This window comes from Equus przewalskii, chromosome 3 (genome assembly GCF_037783145.1).
Source record: "Equus przewalskii isolate Varuska chromosome 3, EquPr2, whole genome shotgun sequence".
NCBI lineage: Eukaryota > Metazoa > Chordata > Mammalia > Perissodactyla > Equidae > Equus > Equus przewalskii.
In genome coordinates, this window is record NC_091833.1 from 111,943,235 (window position 1) to 111,967,138 (window position 23,904).

A 23,904-nucleotide genomic window follows, 5' to 3' on the forward strand; every position below is an offset into this window, starting at 1 on the left:
CACCCACCTGGTTCCTCTCCTGCAGGCCTGTATATTCTCCCAAACCCACCAGTACTACCTTCAGAACGCAACAAGAGCGCCCCTTCCCTCAGTCCTGCCCCTTGAGAGCCTCAAATATCATAAACACACAATTCATTTAAATGAATTTCTCTCAAGAACACCTGGGAACCTCAGCTGGGATCAGAGCTGGCAGAGCGCAGCCCGTAACTAAACATCCATCCTCACGACCAACACCAGCCAGGCCCAGGGAAGCACTTCTCGTCTCCTGCTTGGTGTTCTAAGAACAAAACATGACTGTGGGCTGTCTGCTTCAGAGGCACCTTAAGAGGGTGTGGACAATTTGAGCTGTGGACGTGCTTAGATACGAGAAAATACCTTGTCAAATCCTTCTGCTCAGAAAGCACGGATGCAATAAATTCTCTCATGACAAACAACCAGTTCCTAGTATTGTAGAACATCCATTTTATTGCTTTTCATTATGCTTGTGGTCCCAGAGGTAGTCACAAATTACCGTGGTATTTTTAGTTACACATGGTGTCTGAGAAACGCTTCTCAACATGATACAATTCATTTTGCTCCTATATTTTTGTATATGTGGGTCTAGATGTAATGTGTGTGAAGCATGGTACCAATTCTGTGCTTTGGAGACTGAATGGATGTTGGCTGTTAGATTTTCAGTTAGTTTTAGTTTTTATACAAAAAGTTAATGTCATTCAATTATATTTTTAAATTAAATATATATCTGCATTTAAATAACTTAGTTAAAATTTTATATTCATATTTTTATTTGCCATTTAATTTTTATATAAAATATTAATATTTTTTAACTTTATTTGAAAAATGTGTGAAAAATTATTTTTTAGGTTTTTAAAAATATGTTTAGGTCATTTCTGTCAATAGAATACAAACTATGTAAAAGCCATAATTATAAAAATGTAACTAGTGATTTAGCTGCGTTGAAGGCAAAATAGATAGTATGGCATGTTACTTAATCATTTATAAGTCATGTATATGTTTATTTTATTACACATCTGAACATTGCCAGCCCGTCAGCAGACAAAGAGACATGCATAATTAAATGTGGTTATCTTTGATATTTTGCTGGCATTCAGTCATATAAAGTGATAACTTTTCACATGTTTTTTATTCTCTTGTCATGAGAATCTACTTGTCAAAGTTCAGGGGTAGAACACATGACTCAAGCTAGCAAATTATTAAGTAAAAGATTTTTTATATTCTTGCACACATTTATCTGAGCCTCCAATTAGCTTTTTTTTTGCTCAGGACGACTGGCCCTGAGCTAACATCCGTGCCCATCTTCCTCTATTTTTTAATATGTGGGATGCCTGCCACAGCATGGCTTGATAAGCAGTCTGTATGTCCACGTCCAGGGTCCAGACCAGCAAACCCCAGGCTGCCACAGCAGAGCACACGAACTTAATTGCTACGTTACGGGTCCGGCCCCTCCAGTTGGCTTCTGTACAGGGACTTGAAAGAAGCTGGGGCAGGTCTGTTACCCTCCATGTGACCTGGAGCCTCCTTGGCCTGCGGTGGACACGTAACCTACATCTCGTTCACTCAGTGGTCAAGTTCTTCGCCTAAAGATAAGTTTGCTTGAACCGTAATCCCCTTTGAGTGCTTTTGCTTCTATTTGACTTACTGCTCTTTCATAGTTGGCAGCACAAAATGAAAATAATCAGGCATTTAAAAAATTAAACGTAAATGCATTTCAGATATTTCATACGACGATTACGTGTGTGGTGTGTTTGTGCATGTGTCAGTTTCTTAGGGCTGCTGTAACAAAGTACTGCAAACTGAGCATCCTAGAACAGCAGAAATACATTCTCTCACAGTGCTGGGAACTAACAATCCCAAATCAGGAAGTTGGCAGGGCCCCACTCTGCAAAGGCCCTAGGGAAGAATCCCACCTGCCTTTCTACTTCTCGTGGTTGCCAGCAATCTTCAGTGTCGCCTGGCTTGTAGCTTCACGACTTCCATCTCTGTCTCAGTCTTCACATGGCCTTCTGCCCTGTGTCTTTGTGTCCAAATTTCCCTCTTCTCTTAGGGACACCAGTGATACCGGATTTAGGGCCCACCCTAATCCAGCATGGCCTCGTCTTAACTTAATTATATCTGCAGAGACCCTATTCATGATAAAGTCTGGTTCATAGGTTCCCGAGCTTAGGACTTGAACAAAGCTTTTGGGGGACAAAATTCAACCCGCAACACACATGTTGCGCACAGTGTGTAGTTTCTCTGGTATCTATTTTTGAAACTTTTAGTTATAATCTGGCCTTTAAAACAAACAGTTTTCGATGAGCTGAGAAAAATGAAAGGTAAATCATTGGAGGTCATTTATCCTTCGATAGGAAGTCTCAGTATTATTAAGGTTTCTTCATATAGGTCCTGTACATTTCTTAGGCTTATTCCTATATGTTTAATGTTTTATCCTGGTACTCGAAATGTGATCTTTTCTTCCACTATATTTTAACTATTTCTTATTTGCATATCTTTTTTTTTGAACTCTACTAATTTCTGTAAAGTCGCAACTAGTCACATTTCTAAGGTCAGTATTGGTAGATGACATGGCTGATCCCAAGAAAATCCATGGACAATTAGTATAAAGATTTAGAAATAATTATGGCAAATAATTTTACCAAGTTCTTTCTTGTTTGTATTCTTATTTTCTTCTCCCTGTTTAATCCTTTTCCTGGTACATTCAGAACAATATTAAACAGTACTAGCGACAGTATCAGTTTACTTTCAATGTTTCACTCTCAACCAGGCTGGTGGCTTTGGCCTGAGAAATACCCTGAATAGGAACAAAATGATGGTTACTGTATGCTGTAATCTACTATACTTCCTTATGACTATGGGTCTACAGGTGAGTATACTGTGCTATACCATTGATACGGGTTTTTCCTCCTGTATTGCACTCTCAATTATTGAACCTTTATAACGAACTTTAATCTACTAGCTAATAATTACTTTCCAGGAATGGTTGCTGAATAATTTTCAAATGGCTTTTCCACATTAGGAGGATCAGATGCTTTTTTTGCCTTGGGACTATTAACGAAGTGAATCATTGAATCTTGCATCCCGTTTAATCGATCCATTATGGATCCCACTATTACACCTAACAAAATACAGTCTATACGTGTGGTCACAGGGGGCCTTCTAATATTTCACATTGTTTTAAAGACCTGCCACCCAAAGCATTTTTCCTTAAAATTAATAGCAAACATGTCATTTCATCCCTACAGAGTTCAGTAGGCATCTCTTTAAAAACTGGACATTTTCTTACATAAATAAGAATATTATTATTACCTAACAAAATTATAAATAACTCCTTGGTATTTATATAAATAACTAGTCTACATTCAAATATCCTCAAATAGTCTCAAAACATATTGTTCAAATTAAGATCTAAACAAAGTCCTTACATGACATTTAGTTGTTATTTCCTTGGCTACCTGACTGGTCCCCACCTTTGGCTCTGAATACGATTCTGAACAGCATGAGCAGGAACGAACTCGGGGCAGCTGGTCCAGGGCTAACTTCACATGACTTACACGGAGCCTGCAGGAATGCTGTCGGCCCCACATGAATTATAGTTGTCTTTTCAGATTAAAGAAAAGGCCTGCAGATTTGGCTAAGAAACAGTAAAACAGGGAAATCCATCAATGTCTAGTTGGCCACATGGGAAAGATTTGCCGATTTGGAAGGGAGCCTTAACCAGAGCTCCCCTCCTCTCCCATAATCTGCCTCCGCCGCACTTTGCCAAGGCAATGGCTGCACGTGCCTGGGACACGTTAACGTCAGCCATAGAGCATCACAGAGTTCCTGCTTACTAAGTCCTAATCAAATAAAAACAGCTGTTCGCTTGGGAGCACTAGAGAAATAAACTCTCCGTCCTACCAACTGCTATTGTAGTAAAACTCTGAGTTCTCACGCCCTAGCTAAACCAAAGCCTTGACCTTGCTCCTTATTAACTTTATTCCCAGCCACCAGAATTTGCATCTCAAAGTCCCTGGCCATTGGATCAAGATATTAGTATTAATTGGCCTTTCTAAAACCCTTTTATCCACTCCAAAATTTGGAGTCAACCGAGAGACAACACATAAATCAGACAGCATTAAATATGTCAACTTCATTGCTGACACAACTAGAATGGAGAATGTAGTTCATGTGTGTGGTCATGATGGGCCTCCTGATGTTTAACACTGGTATAGAGACCTGATGCCCAGTCACTGACCCTATTGGATGAAGACAGTCTTCTCTTGCAGGACCAGTCTGCCCCTGTAAGTGCCCCACAAGAGGAAGCAGGAGAGAGCTGCATCCTGTGGGCAAGGTGAATCCAGACGAGAATGAGCATCAGGGTGGTCAGCCAAGCCTAAACACGACAGGACTGCCTCTCTCCCTCCTCTAGGCAAGAGTGAAGGTCGTGGGAAGAGAGCTGGAGGTGTTGCTCCTCTGCTTCTTGGGGTAGAGCGGAAAGTCCCTTCCACATGAGAAAATGTGAGGAATGGAAGTAAGGATGACCGGACATCCTTTGCAGGGGAAACACTTAAAATCCGAAAGGGGAACTATCAGGAACATTGTAGGATCAGTCCTTCCAGTTACTAGGTGTGCAAAAAGCATGAGGTGCTCCTGGGTGCCAGCGCTCTGCTAGGCGTTATGTATACTGTCTATAACTTTCTCCGCCCTGCAGCCCTTATGGGAAATAGATACTAACACTGACTAGCTGGGTGACCCTGGGAAGGTTATTTAACCTGCCTGAGTCCTGGTTTCTTCATCTATAAAAGAGATAGACAGACATTCAAACTGATTTCCAAACCCACTGCTTTTGTCATTACAAAACCAAGCTCCTTTCAGAACTCCAATTCATGAAAGAAACTACACTCACAAGCCTCTTTCCCTGGGCATTCTAGTGCCAGCTCAGTAACTCCTAGACGTTGTAGTAATTACCATCCATTACACTGTGTGGACCATCCATTCATGGAGGGTTGGGGGGTGGGGGGCAGAGAGGTTGGCAGGAACCAGTCGTTAACATTCCCCTAGACTTGCTTTTCTGCAGAAAGCTTTAGAATTTTTGGCTGGGCCTGGTAAACGTGCTGTAATAAAAGGAGATGTTGATTCAATTTTCACAATCCATCATTCCAAGGCCATTGAACAACAAGAAAAAAGCTGCTTTTGTTGGAAGGAAAAGAGAATGTCAAGTTATTTCTATTCATTCGTATTCACAAGCCCTGTCTCTCCCAATATGTCACCCGTCGAGCCTAACAGGATAGAAGCAGACAAGCATAATAGCTCTAAATTATGTGTATTGGGAAAACAAACGGAAAAAGCAAGCGAAAGGATCCAAGGAAATTAATACGGTTGTTGCTCAGTTTTCATGCTGTCTGTCAGAGGCTGAGCTGGAAGATAACTAACATTTCTATTCAACTCAGTCCAAAAATTGTTAGGAACTGGAGAGGCCAAGATGAAGACACCATGTCAGGCCTCAAGGAGCTCAGATGAGAAGGTGAGTCTGATGATATAGCACAGTAAGAGCAACGATAGACATGGTCCCAGGTAACTCAGAAGCAGCCTTGCCCGGACCCCCCAGCCCAGGGGTCTTGGAGAGCCTTCTGAAAGAGATGTTATCGGAGCTGAACCAAAGATTGAGCAGGAGTGAGCCAAGCAAAGGGAGTAATGGGACAAACTCAGCACTGAGAAAATTCTAGACAGAGGAAATAATGTCTAACACCTGCCAAGTCTTATTGCCTTCCAGTGCCATCTACCTGCTTTTCACAAAATCTCTTTGAACTCTGTGATCTTGTGATTTATAATAAATATGTATTTGGTCTTCATCCTGTCTCCCGCACAGAGCTCCTAAAATACTTGGAATGTCCTAAGGGATGAGAGCAATCAAGGTTTTTGTTGTTTTGTTATGTTCTTAAGGTGACTTTGGACCTCACCTAAAGATGAGGGCTAGTTGCCAGTGGAATTAATCATGTGATTAGATGGTTAGAACTTTCAGTCCCACCCTTGACCTCTGGGGAAGGAAGAGCGGTTGGAGATTGAGTTCAACTGCCAATCAATCATGCCTAGGTAATGAAATCTCCATAAAAACCCAAAAGGATGGGGTTCAGAAAGCTTCCGAGTTGGTGAACACACGGAGATTTGGGGAGAGTGGTTCACCTGGAGAAAGCATGGAAGCTCCACGTCCTTTCCTCAAGTCTTGCCCTAAACATCTCCTCCATCTGCCTATTCCTGAGTTATACCTTTTTATAATAAACCAATAGTCTAGTAAGTAAAATGTTTCTCTGAGTTCTGTGAGCCACTCTAGCAAATTAATTGAACCCGAGGAAGGAGTCATTGGAACCTCAAATCTATAGCTGGTCAGTCAGAAGCGTGATTGACAACCTGGGCTTGCAACTGGTATCTGAGGTGGGACTTGTCTTGTAGGACTGAGCCCGTAACCTGTGGAATCTGATGCTTTCTCCAGGTAGATCGTGTCAGAATCGAGACACCCAGCTGGAGTCCGGAGACATTGTTGGTGTGGAAACAACCCCCCTCCCACCACACACACATGTTGGAATTGGGTCCAGAACCTTTAAATTCTTATGGCAACGTGCTCATGAAACAGCTAATATTAGCATCCTTATTTTTCAAGTGAGACAACTGAGGTTAGAGAATATAAGTATCTTGCCCAAGTAGTAGTCAATACACACCATACAAGGATTCAAACTCAGGTCAGTATCATTCCAGAGCCTAATTTTTAATGGAGACAAACTATACTGCCTTTGCAACGTGATGAGCAAAGGCAAAGAGGTGGGTTACAGCATACTGTCCACGGGTAACTACAAAGAGTACTGTTTCTGGATGGTAACATGGGAAACAGAGAACAGTTAAACATTACATGGACAATTTTATGTACCATGAGAAGTGGATGTTATCCTGGGGTAAATGATCTCAAAGGGTTTTAAGCAGAGAAATGCCGTAGTAAGATGTGATTTATATAAATACATTCTATTTGGTCCCACCACAGTAATGTGAAAAAAACAGAGAAAAAGACTAGTTAGGAAACTCTAATGGTAATCCAGAGAGAACGTGGTGGGTCTCTAAAGTAGGTGGTGGAGTGGAGATGGAGAAAAGTGGGATGATTGGAGAAATAGTGGAGAGGTAAGTACAACAGGACTGGTTGATCTAATGGCCATAATGATGATGAAGCAGGAGTAGTCAAGATGACTCCAGGTCTCGGGTTGGAATGACTGGGTGGATGTTGGTGTCTCCAACTGAAACAAGAACACAGGGAGAAGAACTGTTTGGGAGGAGGAGCCAACATGTTGGGTCTCTATGGCTTGAGACTATGAGTCTAGTCTAATGCAATGGAATCCTAATTACATAAGCTATTTCCCATTTTTACGGAAGCTAGTTTGAATTGGTTTTGAAATGCCTCAGGGTTATACCTGCTACAGCTGGATTCAGGGATTCAACCAAAGTTACAAGTAATCTTTCTTTTGGTCTCTCAGATCAAATTTCCTCTGTCAGCTCACTCTTGGGCTCATTCTTTATGGTGGTGATAATGTTGACAACTCCAGGCTGTAATGTCCACTTATCATCATAGCTGAAGGTGCCCCTTGTTTTTTAACAACCATGTCAGCTCCTGGAAAGGAACTCTAAACAGCTCTCACTGGGGTCACATGTCTGCTCCTGGAAAATCACTGAGTGGAGGGGAGGAGAAACTTTGAACAGTGATTGGTGGATTACATGTCCTTTCCTCTGGTGGGAGGAAGTAGGGTCAGGGAAATCTCTCAAAGGAAAAGGAGTCCCATTACCAAAAGAGGAGCTTTGTCTCATGGACAGGCCGAAGCAACAGAAATCCATGCCATGGGAAAATATCCATGCCGGGGTTGGTTATGTGACTGTGGAATACAGAGGGAGAGGTCAAGGTTGGGGTAGACGTGGAGGTCATCAGCAACACGTAGTTAAAACCCAAGGAAAGCATAGATATTAAGACAACTATTAGGTAAAGGATGAAAGAAGTCAGGGCACATCACCCCTTAGGATAGGAAAGGGAGGAGGAACGCAAACTAGAGATAACACAGAGGAGGGGGATTACGTGCTGAGGAATGGATGAGCATCGTCTCACTGAGTTTAATTCTCACTACAATGCTAAGAGGAAGGTAGAAGGATTTTTTCCACTTTAGGAGAGGAAGAATTTAAATCTTATCTATTTGTCTTGCCCATGGCCCAACACAAGCCTGACAAGTTGTGGAGCTGGAACTGGAAGCTTCAGTTGTGAGGCTCCAAACTCTGTTCTACTAGAAGTCGTCCTGAGAGTCCCCACTGAGGGCCAGGCATGTACACTGTTCCAGATGTTTTCTCCTCCCATCCGGGAGGATTAAACTTTTAAACACATGCTTTCTTCTTGGCGGTAAATAATGCCTTTGCTCCACAAACAAAAAAACAAATTAAAAACAGTTTTGACCACTCTTGCTTCAGAAGTCATACTTACGCAAACATTCACAATCTGTCCTTGATTAAGTGGGTCTGTTACAGACTCCAGGAAACCTAGAAATGTAGAATATGTGAGCTAAGAAGATCATTAGAGGGGCTCGCCCCGTGGCCATGTGGTTAAGTCGGCGTCTCCACTTTAGTGGCCCAGGGTGTCGCCGGTTCAGATCTTGGGCGTGGACACGGCACCGCTCATCAAGCCAAGTGAGGCGGCATCCCACACAGCACAACCAGAGGCACTCACAACTAGAATATACAGCTATGTACTGGGGGGCTTTGGGGAGAAGACGAAGAAGAAAAAAAAGAAAAGATTGGCAACAGATGTTAGCTCAGGTGCCAATCTGGAAAAAAAATTTTTTTAAAAAAAGATCATTAGAAATTACCCTACAAGGGAACCAGTGATGGATTCCAGTGGGATCTAGAAACACTTGGAATTGAATATAGAATTATGTTTGTACATAATGGGCTTCTCTTCTGGGAAGAGGATCGCTAAGTTCCTTTGGATTTTCAAATAAGTATAAGAACCCAAATATCCTAAATTTGCAGACGTGGAAATTGGTCAAGACCCCATGGGTCTCAATGTCACACCATGAGGCTTCAGTAGAATCAGGCCTCTTGATTTCCAAAGCATGACACCTTCATGAAACCTCTGCCTGTAAGAATACTGTCAGTGTCTGAAAGAAAGGCCCTGGCCCTGACATAGATTTTGTGGCCATCCAGGGTTTCTCTTGCAAAGTCATTCCTTGAAAAAAGAAATTTTTACTAAACTGTCATGTATAAGCACAGGGAGAGTTAGGTGTGGGCTTGACTATTTCAAGGCTGGGGACTGCACAGAAAGGCCGGCACTGTTGCCTTTCCAGCTCCTACCCCTTGAGCATGAAGAGGAGGGGGTGGGGGAGGCCTTCACATGGGAAGCCATGTCAGCTGAGGCACGAAGAGGAGAATGAGAGCAGGAAGAGCCTTGGTTCATGCTATGGTCTGAATATCTGTGTCCCCTCTGAATTCCTATGTTGAAATTCTAATCCCCAAGGTGACGGTATTAAGAGGTGGGGCCTTTGGAAGGTGCTTAGGTCATGAGGGGGGAGCCCCATGATGGGATCAGTGCCCTGAGTGAAGGACCCCACAGAGCTACCTCACCTCTTCCACTACATGAGGACACAGCAAGAAGTCTGCTCCCCAGAAGAGAGCCCTCACCCGACCATGCTGCCATCCAGACCTCAGACTTCCTGCCTCCAGGGCTCTGAGACATTTATGCTGTACCAGGTACCTTTGTTTTCTTTTCCTCTTTTTCCCCCATTTAGAAATGGCCCCTGAATACAGAGTTCAGAAGGAAGATTATTTTGTATTTCTCTCAGTTAACGTTTGATCCAGGACAGAAATAATTCACTGTGGCAGCACGGATATTTGGGGACTCCATTTTGACATTTATGTAGTTAAACTTGAGCTTCTGTGCTATAGTTGAGAAGCTGAGCAATAATCATTACTTTCACAGAATGAAACCAATACCCAGTGTCATGAAATATATTACTAATAGTTCTGCTAATTTAACAGCAAATGTTTATCATGCACTTACCACGTTCCAGGAACAGATCTAAGGCAGATGTACTCACTGGCTCTTGCTATCGAACCTCTAAAGTAGGGACCAATAACACACCCACTGCACAGGTGAGGACACCGAAGCAGAGAGCAGATGAATATCTTGTACGAGAGCACATAAATAGTAAGAGATGGTGCCGGTCCTCCAATCTAGCCAGCCTGTCTCTGGAGCCTGTGCACGCTCTTAACTTCTGCACTGTATGCTTAAGTATTACAGACTGGGAGTTAGAGACCGTGACACGTGCTCCAAGACCAGCTGTGCGTTTACTGTATGACTTTGAGTAGGCAAGTCTTGAGCAAATTGAAAATGTAAGTTTTCATCATTCTCTTTTGAGGATGAGAACGTTCTAGTATCTGGGCACAGACCTGTCTTTCCTGTATGAAGATGAGGCTACTGGAACACCATCGCAACAAGCCTGAATTGTTTTTTCTGTCACGTTCACTAAACCTTCCTGAAAAAGCACTCATAATGCATTCAAATCACCTCTTATATGTTTTCAGGACAATGACATCCAAACCACTTTATGTACGTCTCTTGGGGAAAATGGTCTCCTTTTTCATGTTTGACATCATTTGTTGCTTCAGATTCTTCTGATGGCAAGGGAAGGCACCTTTGGAAGTGGAATGCTTGTGACTTTCAGCCAAATTTACTAGGTTGTAAAACATATCTTGACTAGTCTAGTGAAGTTGATGCAGTTTCCGTATAGACCTAGGTCAAGTTCAATCGAGCTTAGGTTTGGGAAAGCTCTGGATAAGCATTTAACAGTTTCTGGAATAACAGCGTTAAGGGGTCCTTACGCATTCATCTGACTTGTATTCCCTTAAAGTCACTACCATAAACCTTTTACCTTAGAAGTTTGCTTACCACCCAGCACTGAATAAGCCACCTCTTTACTCTCTTGACGTTGGCAAATAGACGAGTATGGATTAGTCAAGGAGCACTGGGTGTGCTTTTCCTCACTTCAGCCTTTCAGGAATAGGACGACACTAGTAGGAGTCATGTTGAGAAGTGCTGACGCTTGCTCAGGTTAGGGTCTATCTCTTGGTCCCTGGGCTGTCTCAGAAGCCTGCTGTTGATGCCGTTATTGTTTCAAACTGTTCCTGCCTCCAGTCTTCCTCCTCCTTCTCTGTACTGTGGTCAAAATCATCTCTCTAAAGTGCCCCTCCCACAGTCCACTGCTGGGTCCCACTGGGTCAAGTCCTGGCTCCTGAGTGTGACCCACCAGATCCTTGTGTCATGGCCTTGTATCCTCACAAAATCTCACCTTTTAGCAATTTTTTAGAGCTCTTTATTTTGATATAACTTCAAAATTGCAGAAACATTGCAGTAGTATAAAGGATTCCATATAGCTTTTACCCAGATTTACAAATTGTTTACATTTTTACTGTTTTCTCTGTAAGTGTATATATTTATGTACACACATACATATATAAACACATGTGGGTACACACACATTTTTCCTAAACTATTGGAGAATAAGTTGGAGACATCAAAGTCCTTTAGCCCTAAGCATGCCCATATGTATTTCCCAAGAACAGCAACATTCTCTTACATAACAGTACAGTGATCAAATTCAGAAAATTTAATACTGACATTATCTAATTCATAGCCCACACTCAAAGTTCCATCAATTTTCTTAATATCTATTATAGCTCCACCCCCCATCCCAGCACAGGATCCAATACAGGATCACATGTTGCATGTTGTCATATCTTTAATCTGGAATAGTTCCTCATCCTTCCTTTGATATTTTTGAAGAATAACAGTCTCTTTTTCTTGGTAGAATATCTGTCAAAGTAAAAAAAAAAAAGTTAAGTCTGTCTGAGGTTTTTTCATGGTTCAGGTTATGCACAGCAGGAATGCCACAAAAGTGTTGTCATGTCCTCCTCAGTGCCTCTCACCAGAACCACGTGATACTGGGAATGTTAACTCTGAGCAATTGGTTAGAAGGGGCCTGTCAGATTTTAAAGTTACTATTTTTCCTTTTGGAAGCAATAGGCAATTTGTGGGGAGGCACTTTGAGACTCTGTAAATGTCTCATCAGACTTCCATCCACTCGTGCTAGTAGCCATTGCTGGTTTAATGCCATTGTGTCTTCTATATTACTTGTTATTCTATCATAAACAAGAGCTTTCCCTATTTATATATTTACTCAATATTTGTATATGTATAGATTCATGGAATCCTTTTTTAATGTTTATAATTCATTCCTGTTATCATTTATCTTGCCATTCACATTTTCCCAGAGTTGGCTAGACAGAACTTCTTTAAGCTGGCCTATGTATACTTTTGATATGTCCCTATCATTCTTTGAGCACTTTGTTACTTTCTGGCACAAGATGTTCCAGGTTCATCATGTACTTTCCTTGTCCTGATCCTTAAATCAGCCTTTTCTCCAAGACAACTTTTAGTTGAGAATGATATATATAGGCACTAGGTGTACTCAGTGATACCCGCGGGTCATTAATTGTAGGCCCTCGGAGCAGATAGAGCAAATACACACACACACATATAGATACATACACAAAGAGAACCATTGTCCTAGAACAGAGGGAGCAAACTTCTTCTTAAAGGGCCAGCTTGGTGGCCATAAGTTCTCCGCCAATGTGGCACAAAGCAACGATGGACAATACATAAACAATCATAACTATGTTCAGACAAAACTTTAGAAAAACAGGCCACAGGCCATAATTTGCTGACCCTTGCTCTAGAACCATAATATATCCCAGGCATGTGGCCTGCGTGGCCACTGTGGCAGCAGCTTAATCTGCTGCAGATTGCTTTCTTATTCTTGGCCCCACTCAAAACTGGCACCCTTGAGTCAACCCAGTAGTGGGTTGGAGCAATATTCCCAAGCATAGTGTATGGTCTTTTCAAATCCAGAAGACGTACCTAGTACTGGCCCTTTTGATTCATGGAAGAAAGTGTGTACAAGATGCAATAACCACTATGACTCTAAAAATTTCACCAATATAGTGGGGATTTCTCCCACTCACTGGTGCAAATATGCCTTAGCAGGGTTTCCACAGCGCTGACCGTTTTCTCCTTTCCAGGTCAGATTATCACAATGTCATCAATATAGTGGATTGGCATGCTTTATTATTCCCTTCCTTCTGCTAACGTTGGGCTTAGTTTGTTCTTTTTCAGTTCCCTGAGGCGTAAACTGGTTTGAGATCTTTCACTTTCCTTAATGTAGACATTTATCATGTAAATTTCCCTCTTAGAACTGCTTTTGCTGCATCCCATAAGTTTTGGTATGTTGTTTCTATTTTCACTTGTCACTAGATACTTTTTAAAAATTTGGCTCATTGGTTATTCAGGAGTGTGTTGTTTAATTTCCACATGTTTGTGAATTTTCCAATTTTCCTTCTGTTATTGATTTCTAGTTTCATACCATGTGGTTAGAAAAGATACTTGGTATAGTTCAATTTTCTTAAATTTGATAAGACTTGTTTCATAGCCCAACATATGATTTATCCTGGGGAATGTTCCATGTGTGCATAAGTATATCTATTCCGCTGTTGGATGGAATACTCTGTATATGTCTGTTATGTGGATTTGATCTAGAGTGTTATTTAAGTCTGCTGTTTCCTTATTGATTTTTTGTCTGGATGACCTATCCATTGTTGAAAGTGGGCTATTGAAATCCCCTGGTATTGTATTTTATTGTCTATTTCTCCTTCAGTTCTGTTAATATTGGCTTAATATATTTAGGTACTCCACTATGGGGTGCATACATATTCACAATTATTAAATCCTCTTGAATTGACCCCTTTACCTTTATATAATGACCTTCTTTATCTCTTGTCTAAGTACAGGCATCCCTGCTCTCTTTTGGTTACCATTTGCATGGAAAATCTTTTTCTATCCCCTCACTTTCAGCTTGTATGTGTCCTTAAGGTGACTCTTTTATAGACAGCATATTGTTGGATCCTGTTTAATCCGTTTTTTAAGCCACTCATTGTGTTGGAGAATTTAATCCATTTACATTGATAGTAATTATTGATAGGTAAGGACTTACTATTGCCATTTTGTTGTTTTCTTACTGTTCTGTAATTCCTTTCTTCCTCTGTGATTTCTTGAATTTTTTGCCATGATGTGCTTTGACCCCTTTTTCTTAATCTTTTGTATATTTATTAGATGTTTCCATTTAATCTTTATATCAACTCCATAAGGTGGGAACTATTAGTATTCCCATGTTATATATGAGGAAATAGGCATAGAAGCTAAGTATGTTCAAGTTTACAAGGCTAACGAATGACAGAACTAGAATATAAATCCATGGGATCTTGCCCCAGGTTTTAAGTACTACATGAACTACTGGAAACTAAACCTACCTGGTGGGGAGAGGTAGCTATTACTATAATTACTGAGTCCTCTCCATGTTAAATTCTATGCAAATGTGGAGGAATCTAGCAACACAGTCGCTTGTCATCTTTGGCTTCTTTGCCTCAAAACTGTGTGTTCATGGAATGTGCACCTTAGGATTCTTAGATTTAGCAAATAAAAATTAAAATGCCCAGTTAAACTTGAATTTCAGGTAAACAATGACTACGTTTTTGGTATAAATATATCCCATACCCTGTTTCGAACATATGCTACAAAAAAGTAGTTGTTCATCTGATATTCAAATTTAACCAGACATCCTGTATTTTATCTGGCAACTCTGCCTTAGCTCTACCCAGTAGGTATACCACAAAAGGTTACTTGATGGTTTTCCTACTGAACATAACCATATATCTGATAAGCAGTGAATACTCAAAATATATAAGGAACTCATACAATTCAACATCAAAAAAAAAACACCCAAACAATCTAATTAAAAATGGACAGAGAAACTAAATAGAAATTTTTCCAAGGAAGACATACAAATGGCCAACAGGTATGTGAAAAGGTGCTCTACATCACTAGTCATCAGGGAAACGCAAATCAAAGCCACAATGAGTTATCACTCATACCTGTTGGAATGGCTATCATCAAAAAGACAAGAAATGTCGGCAAGGATGTGGAGAAAAGGAAACTCCTGTGCACTGTCGGGGGGAATGTAAATTGGTACAGCCACTATGGAAAACAGTATGGAGGTTCCTCAAAAAATTAAAAGTAGAACTATCATGTCATCCAGAAATCCCACATTTGGGAATAAATACAAGGGAAATAAAATCAGTAACTTGAAGAGATATCTGCATCCCCATGTTCATCGCAGCGCCATTTACAATAGTCAAGATAAGGAAACAACCTAAGTATATATCGAGATGAATGGATAAATAAAATGTAGTGTATATATGTACATTTGAATATTATTTAGCCATAAAAAGGAAATCCTGCCGTTTGCAACAACATGGATGAACCTGGAGAACATTATGTTAAGTGAAATAAGGCTGAGTAGCATACACCATATAATACTATATTCTTGAAACTTGCTAAGAAAGTATATCTTAAGAGTTCTCATCACAAACAGAAAAGGCAACTATGTGAGGTAATGTGTTAATTCACTTGATCACAGTAATCATTTCACAATATATAGGTCTATTACATCATGTCATTTACCTTAAAAAACCCATTACATTGTACAACGTAAATATATAGAATTTTTATTTGTCAATCATACCTCAATAAAGCCGGGGAATTTTTTAAATATGGAATGAGTTAATACATGTGACACATGTAGATCGATGCCTGGTGCATAGTAAAGTCTCAAAAAATGGTAGCTATTACTATTATTACTGTGGTTCTCACTGTGTTTACACTCTTTCACTTGACTTATTTCACTTCCTTGCCTCAAGTCTCTCTGGGAGAATGGGACTAATGTGGAGTTCATTCTAAAGGTGCTGGTGAGTTTTTAATTAACTTCTTTTATTTCTCCCCAGTCTGAACTGTAAAAGTACAACAGCTAATATTTGCTAAATGCTTACTGTGACAGGTGCTGTGCTAAAAACAGTCCATGAGTTGTTGGATTAGTGAAATAACCTAAAAGGTTAGTACCTTTATTATCCCAACCTTATACATGAGGGACCCCAGACTCAGGACACGGCTGGGGAGTGGCCAAGCTCAGGAGCAACCCCAGCCCAGTCTTTCCCCCAAGGTTGAGCCGCTAACTACTGTCCTGCCTTCCCAGGGCTCCTCATTGCTTCTCCTCGCGTCATCCCTCCCTTTCCCCTTAAGGTCTATTCAAATCCTACCTGCCCTCTACCGTTTACTTCTACCCTTTCAAATAAGTCTTAGCGGCCTATGCAAGGCTATTTTGACCTCTTCTTTGATATCCTGAGAAATGAGGTTAGAGAGACAAGAAATGAAGAAAACTGTTTTGTTATTTTAAAGGACTTTCCTTCCTGGAATTCAATCCCTGCTATTTCCTGCACTTACACACCAGATGGCAGTGTTCAATTAGTAAAAGAAAAATCCTTGGCTACAGACCTGTCCGTAAGGGATAAAGGCATTAAACTAATTCTCAGTTGCTCTTGGAGCCCTTAGAGCTTGCTGGAGGGACTTTGTAAACTATCAACATTTGTAAGTCGTGCTGCTGCTATATGGTGATAGTAATTCTGAGAGCTAGTGCAAATGTGGACCAATGCTCCATTAGTGACAAGGAAACACATCCAGAGCAAGTACAGATGGAAAGTCATGGAGTCTACAAGTGGCTGGCCCAGGTCTTCTGCCTCACTCTGCACTGTTCATAGCATTGTATTTTTGTGAACTGAAAGAATATTAAAGAATTTTTTCTTTCCAATCTTCCTCTCAGACAGGAAAGCTTTCTTGCCCGTTGACCCACATTCCTGGCTCAGCCTCCCCTACTCCCACTATCCGTTGTGTTGTTACAGTGTCTCAAAATAACTGTTCTGAAGGCTGTCTGATGACCATAGGTAGACTCAAGGAGAAGGGACAACCAAGCAAAACTAGACAGAAGGCAAGTCCTATGATACTAGTTTTTTTCAAGAGTTATTTTTGAGAGTCTGATGGCTTCCTTTATGCAATGGATTCTATTTTATCTATTAGCCTGTTAGCTATTTTTTGCAATTTTAAATTGTTGCTCCAGGAGTTACAATATTCACCCTTGATTTTTCACACTCTACTTAGATTTGATATTGTGCCACTTCACAAAATGTGTAAAAGTCTTGTAAACATGTATGTCCGTTTATCCAGCATCATCCTTTTTGCTACATTTATATGTACTACCATCAACATATATCTAAGACGAAGGTGTAATTTTTGCCTTAAACAGTCCTACGTAATTTAAGGCAATTAAGAAGAAAAATAGTCTTGAATGTTTACCCAAGTATTTACCATTTCCGGTGATACTCATCATTCCTTCCTGAAGATTCCAGTTTTCCTCTGGCTTTATTTGTCTTCAACTTGAAGAATTTACTTCAGCATTCTTGTACTGTGTGAATACTGACAAATTCTCTTAATTTTGTTTTACCCAACAATGTCTTTATTTCATTTTCATCCTTGAAGGACAATTTTGCTTGATATGGCATTTTAGGGGGATAGTTGTTTCTTTCAAGTATCTAACAAGTCGGTTGATAGCTAGACTTTTAGAGAGCAGTGAAAGCTTTCTCTTGTCTCTTGGTCTCTATAGTTTCTGATGAGAAGTTGGTGATAATTTGAATCATTGTTCCTATATGTATTGAACATTTTTCTCTGTATGCTTGTAAAGTTCTTTTTATCTTTGGGGTTCAGTAGTCTGAGAAGTGCATCATTGTTTTCATGTGTTTATCCTACTGAGGGCTTGCTGATCTTCTTAGAGCTGTACTTTTATGTCTTTCCTCAAATTTGAAGATTTTTTTAAAGATTGGCAGCTGAGCTAACAACTGTTACCAATATTGGGGTTTTTTTCTGCTTTTTCTCCCCAAATCCCCCCAGTACATAGTTGTATATTTTAGTTGTGGGTCTTTCTAGTTGTGGCATGCGGGATGCTGCCTCAGAATGGCCTGACGAGCAGTGCCATGTCCACGGCCAGGATCCAAACCAGCAAAACCCTGGGCCACCGAAGCAGAGTGCGCAAACTTAACCACTCAGCCATGGGGCCGGCCCCTAAATTTGAAGAGTTTTTGACCATTATTGCTTCAAATATTTTTCTGCCCAATTCTCTCTCTTCTTTGCTTCTAGGATTACAATTACCTGTATGTTGTCTCTTTTGAAATAAGGCTGAGTAGCATACACCATATAATACTATATTCTTGAAACTTGCTAACAAAGTATATCTTAAGAGTTCTCATCACAAACAGAAAAGGTAACTGTGAGGTAATGTGTCTCTTTTGATATTGTCCCACAAGTTCCTAAGGCTCTTCATTTTCTCCAATATTTTTTTCCCTGTTTTTCAAACTGCGTAACTTCTATTGCTCTTTCTTAGAACCTAAGTTATCAACTCTTGTTGTTTATACTGAGTTGTCTTTTCTCTGGAAGCTTTACAATGGATTTGGTCCAAAGTTAAAAACCGTGACCCCCTGACCCTAGGCCATTATTCCTCTGACGATAGCCGTTTCCACAGACCTCAGTGACTAATCTCAGAAGAAAACTGAAACAAACAAAAAAAACCCAAACAAAATCAATACATGCCAGCAGCTATTCACAAACTTACAGATGCATCCTCAAGGATACCACAATCTACAGCAGATTCCAAATTACTGATTCTCTCAAGTGTTCCCTTCTCCACTGAGCAGTGAAGGGGGAAATTTGGATTCAATAAAATCTAGTATAGTAACCCTCAATTTCAATTGTCTCTTTCCCTAACTCACTTTCTGCTTTCATAACGCAGGTGAAAACTCTCTCTTTTAAAGTGTGTCCTCTTCCTGCAACTCTACAAAAGAGAATTAGAAGTATAGACTAAGTTCCATGAAGACCCGGTGATGGAGGTGAGAGAGACAAGATCTTTGTACTCCACAGTATCTTTGGCTTCTCTGTTAACATCAGAGTGGTGGGTCTGGACTGCTCCCTGGACTGATGACCTCAGAGGAGCGACTGGTTGTATTAGTCAGGGTTCTCCAGAGAAACAGAACCAATAGGATATATGTAGATACATATGAGAGGAGACTTTTATTATAGGAATTGGCTCACATGGTTATAGAGGCCAAGAGGTGCCACTATCTGCCATCTGTATGCTGGAGAATCAGGAAAGCGGGTGGAGTAATTCAGCCCGAGTCTGAAAGCCTGAGAACTAGGAGAGCTGAGAGTGTAAGTCCCAGGCTGAGTCAAAAGGCCCCCAAACCAAGGGTGCTGGTGTCCAAGGACAGGAGAAGATGGATGTCCCAGCTCACGCAAAAAGCAAATTAGCCCTTCCTCCACCTTTTTGTTCTATTCAGGCCTTCCATGGATTGGGTGACGCCCACCCATGTTAGCGAGGGTGCTCTTCTTTACTCAGTCTGCTAATTCAACTGCGAATCTCTTTCAGAGACACCTTCACAGACAAACCCAGGAATAAAGTTTGACTAGCCTCAGCCCGGTCAAGATGACACATAAAATTAACCATCACATTGGTCCTTTCTGGATTTTTGGAAGATTTGTTTCTAGAATGTATGGTTCCAGAAATCTTCCTTTTGTTTGAAAGCCCCTCTTACTAGGGATGCTCTACTTCTTATCAAGCCTCAATCAGTCTGCTTTCCCTTCCAGAATGTCTGTGCCCCATCATAGCAGCTCACAGTCATGGAAAGACAGCATTTTCTAAGGTCATCAATTTGCTGCCTCTATCTAGCCATCATTCAAAATTATATTCGAATTGGCTGCATGAGGTGTTTCTTCCAGGGTTTATAGCCTTTTCTAGATCTCTCATGAAAGTGAGTCACTTCCAATAATGCTACTTCTACGTACCTGATCAACCCAGATCAGTGACCCTCCCCTGCCTGTGAGTCCACGCATAGCTTTACTTCAGGCCACTTCTCTCTTTCAAGTCATTGACCAGGTGCACAACCTAAATCTCTGCCCATTGTCCTGCAGGGGCCACCTCTGAGTGAGGCTGCAGTGCAGCAACGGTCCATTTTCCATTTGTACCCACATACCATACCAACCTTTCTAAACCTGAACTTTTCTTCCTCCATTAGCTAGTCATAGGGAACTCCCCTAAATCAGGCAATAGGTCTAAACTGAGGGAGCTTACTTGTACCCTCTGGACCTGTTTGAGACCAATTCCATGTGTGTCACTTTATTTGCTGTTGGATAGGCCTGCCCAACCTTTTGACTTAGTGAGTCTGATGGTGCCCATTATGGTCAATTTGGACCATGTGGTTGGGACTAACAAGACTCTTGCCCTTTCTGCATGAGAATTTGGTTAAATCTCTAGCTTGATAAGGTTAATACTCTGATAAAGTGATATATCAATGATGTTACTAGGCAACATTGCTTATGGTAAAAATGACCCCTGATTGGTAAATCAAATCTGGACTTTGAGATACGATAAATTCCTGATGGAGACACCATATTTTGGGTTTCCCTGCCTACAGGGGCTCTTGTAACTGCATGTCCTTTGTGGGAACTCTGGAAACTCTACCAGTGGTGTTATTACAAAAGATCTGGGCTCCTGTGTAGAATAAGGCTTTTAAGCCAAAGTAGTTCCCATGCTTATTCAATCTGGATCCGGCTCCTTGAACCTGATTTGTTCCGGGAGGCTACACGGGCGGCTCTGCGGACTATTAGAAGGAATTATACTGGAAATGGAATTCCTGATGCTGCTGCTGATGATTCCTACTGGCAAGCTGTGATTTCTGTCCCATAGCCTTATGAGTCAATGCGAGTCTTATGAGTCTGAACATTTGGTCAAATCAGACCCCCTGGTGGATGCGGCAGGTTATATGGTCACTTCACCCTCTGATCTATATAATTGGAAGAATAACACTGTCTTACCAAGATGATCCTAAAAAGATGGAAAATCTTTTCACCTCTGTTTTTGCTCCTCATCATCCTAACTGGGCTGACATACAGGCCCTTATGAATACCTTCCTCACTGTGGAGGAACATAGGCTGGTATTAGAGAAGGCCCACCAAGAAGCCAAAAGTCTCCATGAATTATAACCAAACAATCCAATCGGGACCCTAGCAGCACAGGCCATCCTTGGAACAGAACCAGGAGGGGTTCCCAATGACCCAAGAGACCTGCAAAGTTAAACCATTACAAAGAATGTTTAATAATGGGACTTCACAAAGGGTTCCCAAAGCTGAAAAGTTTAAATAAGATCCAGAGAGTATAGCAAGGACCAAAAGAAATCCATGTACTTTCCCTGAAAGGATTTTTGAGGCCTTCAGACAATATCCTGATATTGATCTGGAACACCCAGATAACACAAGATTGGTCAATATGACCTTTATTACTCAGAGTGCCCCAGATATAAGAAAAAAAAGCTACAAAGATTGGAAGGGGGACTGGGGATTCCAATGTCTCACTTGGTCAGGATTGCCTTTAAAGTGTTCAACAGCCCAGATCAAATTCAGGAAAAGCAGAAGCAACAGGTCATGAGATAATAAGCTTCTCTGCTCACCACAGGCTCAGCTATGACCAGTCAAGACCCAACAAGATGTCTGCAGGAAAAAACAAACGACCGTGGGTAAGACCCCCAGGATGCCCACAACCCAGCCGAAAAGGCCATCCATCTGTTGGGCCACAACAATGTGCCTTTTATAGACGGGAAGGACACTAGAAATGGGAGTGCCCTAACCTTCCTCAGCAAGAAAGAAAAGGGACTTACCTCAAAGCCTCCGCTAGATGCCGCAACTCACTGCTAGCGACCATTAGCTCCATTGACATTTCCCGCAAGGAACCCTGGGTAATAGTAACGCTGGGGAAAAATGTAGACTTCCTAATTAACACTGGAGATACTTACTCTGTACACCAGGCAGGATCCCCTCTCCCCAAGACCACATTCATTACTGGCGTATCTGGGGAAGGCTCTCATAAACATTTTCTACACCCGCTTGAATGTCACAGAAGAAAAACAAGTTTAAAGCACCACTTTCTGTATATGGCTAAGGGCCCTATTCCCTTGTTGGGGTGAGATCTACTAACAAAGTTAAATGCCTGAGAGACTTTCTCAGCAGAAAAAGGAGACATTGAAGTCCTCCCAGATCAAACCTGCACCCTCCAAGCTGTGCTATTACAACTGGGAGACAAACCTCAACCAGAAGTCCCTAAAGAAGTTCTACGAAAGGTAAGAGCAGATCTTGGGGCTGACCAGAGGCCAGGAAGAGCCAAGGCGGCTGACCAGTAACAGCAAAACTTCGTCCAGATGCCAAACTCCCAATTTAAGGCAATATCCTTTAAAGAGACGTATAAAGGTAGGAATAAAGCCTCTGATAACCACTTTTCTTAAACACGAATTAATCCGACCTTGTCAATCTCCACATAACACTCCCATCCTGCAGGTACAAAAACCCAGGACTGGAGAGTATCATTTTGTACAAGACTGGAGAGTCATCGACCAAATTGTAGAGGATATACATTCGGTGGTGCCAAATCCTTATACTTTGCTTACAACTCTATCTGGAGACTTCTGCTGGTTTACAGTTCTGGGCTTAAAAGATGACTTTTACTACATACTCCTAAGTCCAGAGTCTCGAAACTGTTTGCCTTCGAATGGCACAGTCCAGAGACTAACATAAGACAACAATATTGCTGAATGATACTTCCACGAGGATTGAAGAATGCCGCCACCTTCAGGGAAGCCTTAGCCAAGGACTTAAGGGACCTCCAATTAAATAAGGGAGTTTCCCTCCAACATGTGGATGGCATACTAATTACTAATAAAAGTAAGGAACCTTCAGACCAAAATACCAGCCTCACTTTAAACTTTCTGGCAGACCGGGAATATAAAGTCTCCAAGAAAAAGGCACAAATTTCCCACCCAACCGCAAAATATCTAGAATTTGAGTTATCAAAAGGACAAGGAAACTTATTGCCGGATGGAAGGAAAACATTAGCTAGGGTGGCTGTACCCATTCACCTGAAGACAATCGCCAAAATATATCACAAAACCAACTTAACTTGGGATAAGGTCTTGCCAGCTGCCCTGCTTAGGGTGAGAGTAGCCCCTAGAAGCAGGCTCCAATTGAGCCCTTATGAATCATTACACGGGAGACCCTTCCTTAAGACTAAGTATTATTACAGTCTTAATAATGATCATGTTGTAAAAAGAAATTTGACACTATAAAACGTGCGCAGTCTCTAGGTGTTACTCTGTCTACTGTACATAAATACGCTCTAGTCAGTTAATGTTTCCCACAGATGTTCCCCTCACTGCATAAGCCCAGGAGGCTGGGTCCTCCCCAAAACTAAGAAAAATCAGCACCTGAGGATCGACTGCACCTAAGAGGAATAGACGCTCTCAAGTCCTTCTGGTTACTCATTCTTCAGTTCAGCTAAGGGAGGTAAACCTTGGAGACACCACTCACGAGTAAAGATAGTACCCATTTCTAGCCAGGACTCCCCTTGTCCTCTTTATAATCCCCAAACAGCTCACGCCCTTCATAGACAAGAAACAGAGGGATCAAATTGTCCAAACTCTAGGTGGCTATGGAGGACCATGGCTGACTTCTCCACCCAAACATATTCTTGTGAACCTCTGATTGATCTTAAGTTACTTTTCAGAAAAAGCAACAAAACTGAAAAGGCTCCGGGTTCTCCAGATGAATGAAAAACTGTTTCTGTCTCTAAGAGCAGCCTCTGCTGATCAGACTGGGAGGCCAGAAGCAGAGGACAACCAAAGGAGACAGCTTATCCGAGATAGCAGACCAGGCCTGTATGGACGCCACCTAATCTTTGCCTTGTTCCCAGACACGCTATTCTGCATTACTTAATTAACCATGCCTGCCTCCTTGATTCAATC

The 23,904-nt window shown here is 41.4% G+C and overlaps 1 long non-coding RNA gene across 4 annotated transcripts in view; it reads right to left on the reverse strand.

Moving 5' to 3' along the window:
• Positions 1-11,364: 11,364 nt before the first annotated feature.
• The window catches only part of LOC139082383 (uncharacterized), a 135,329-nt gene continuing 122,789 nt past the window's right edge, over positions 11,365-23,904 (reverse strand). For all 4 annotated transcript variants that reach the window (XR_011538315.1, XR_011538316.1, XR_011538314.1 and 1 more), the window contains one exon: positions 11,365-11,887. This is a non-coding gene — a long non-coding RNA (uncharacterized lncRNA). The remainder of the gene's footprint in view (positions 11,888-23,904) is intronic.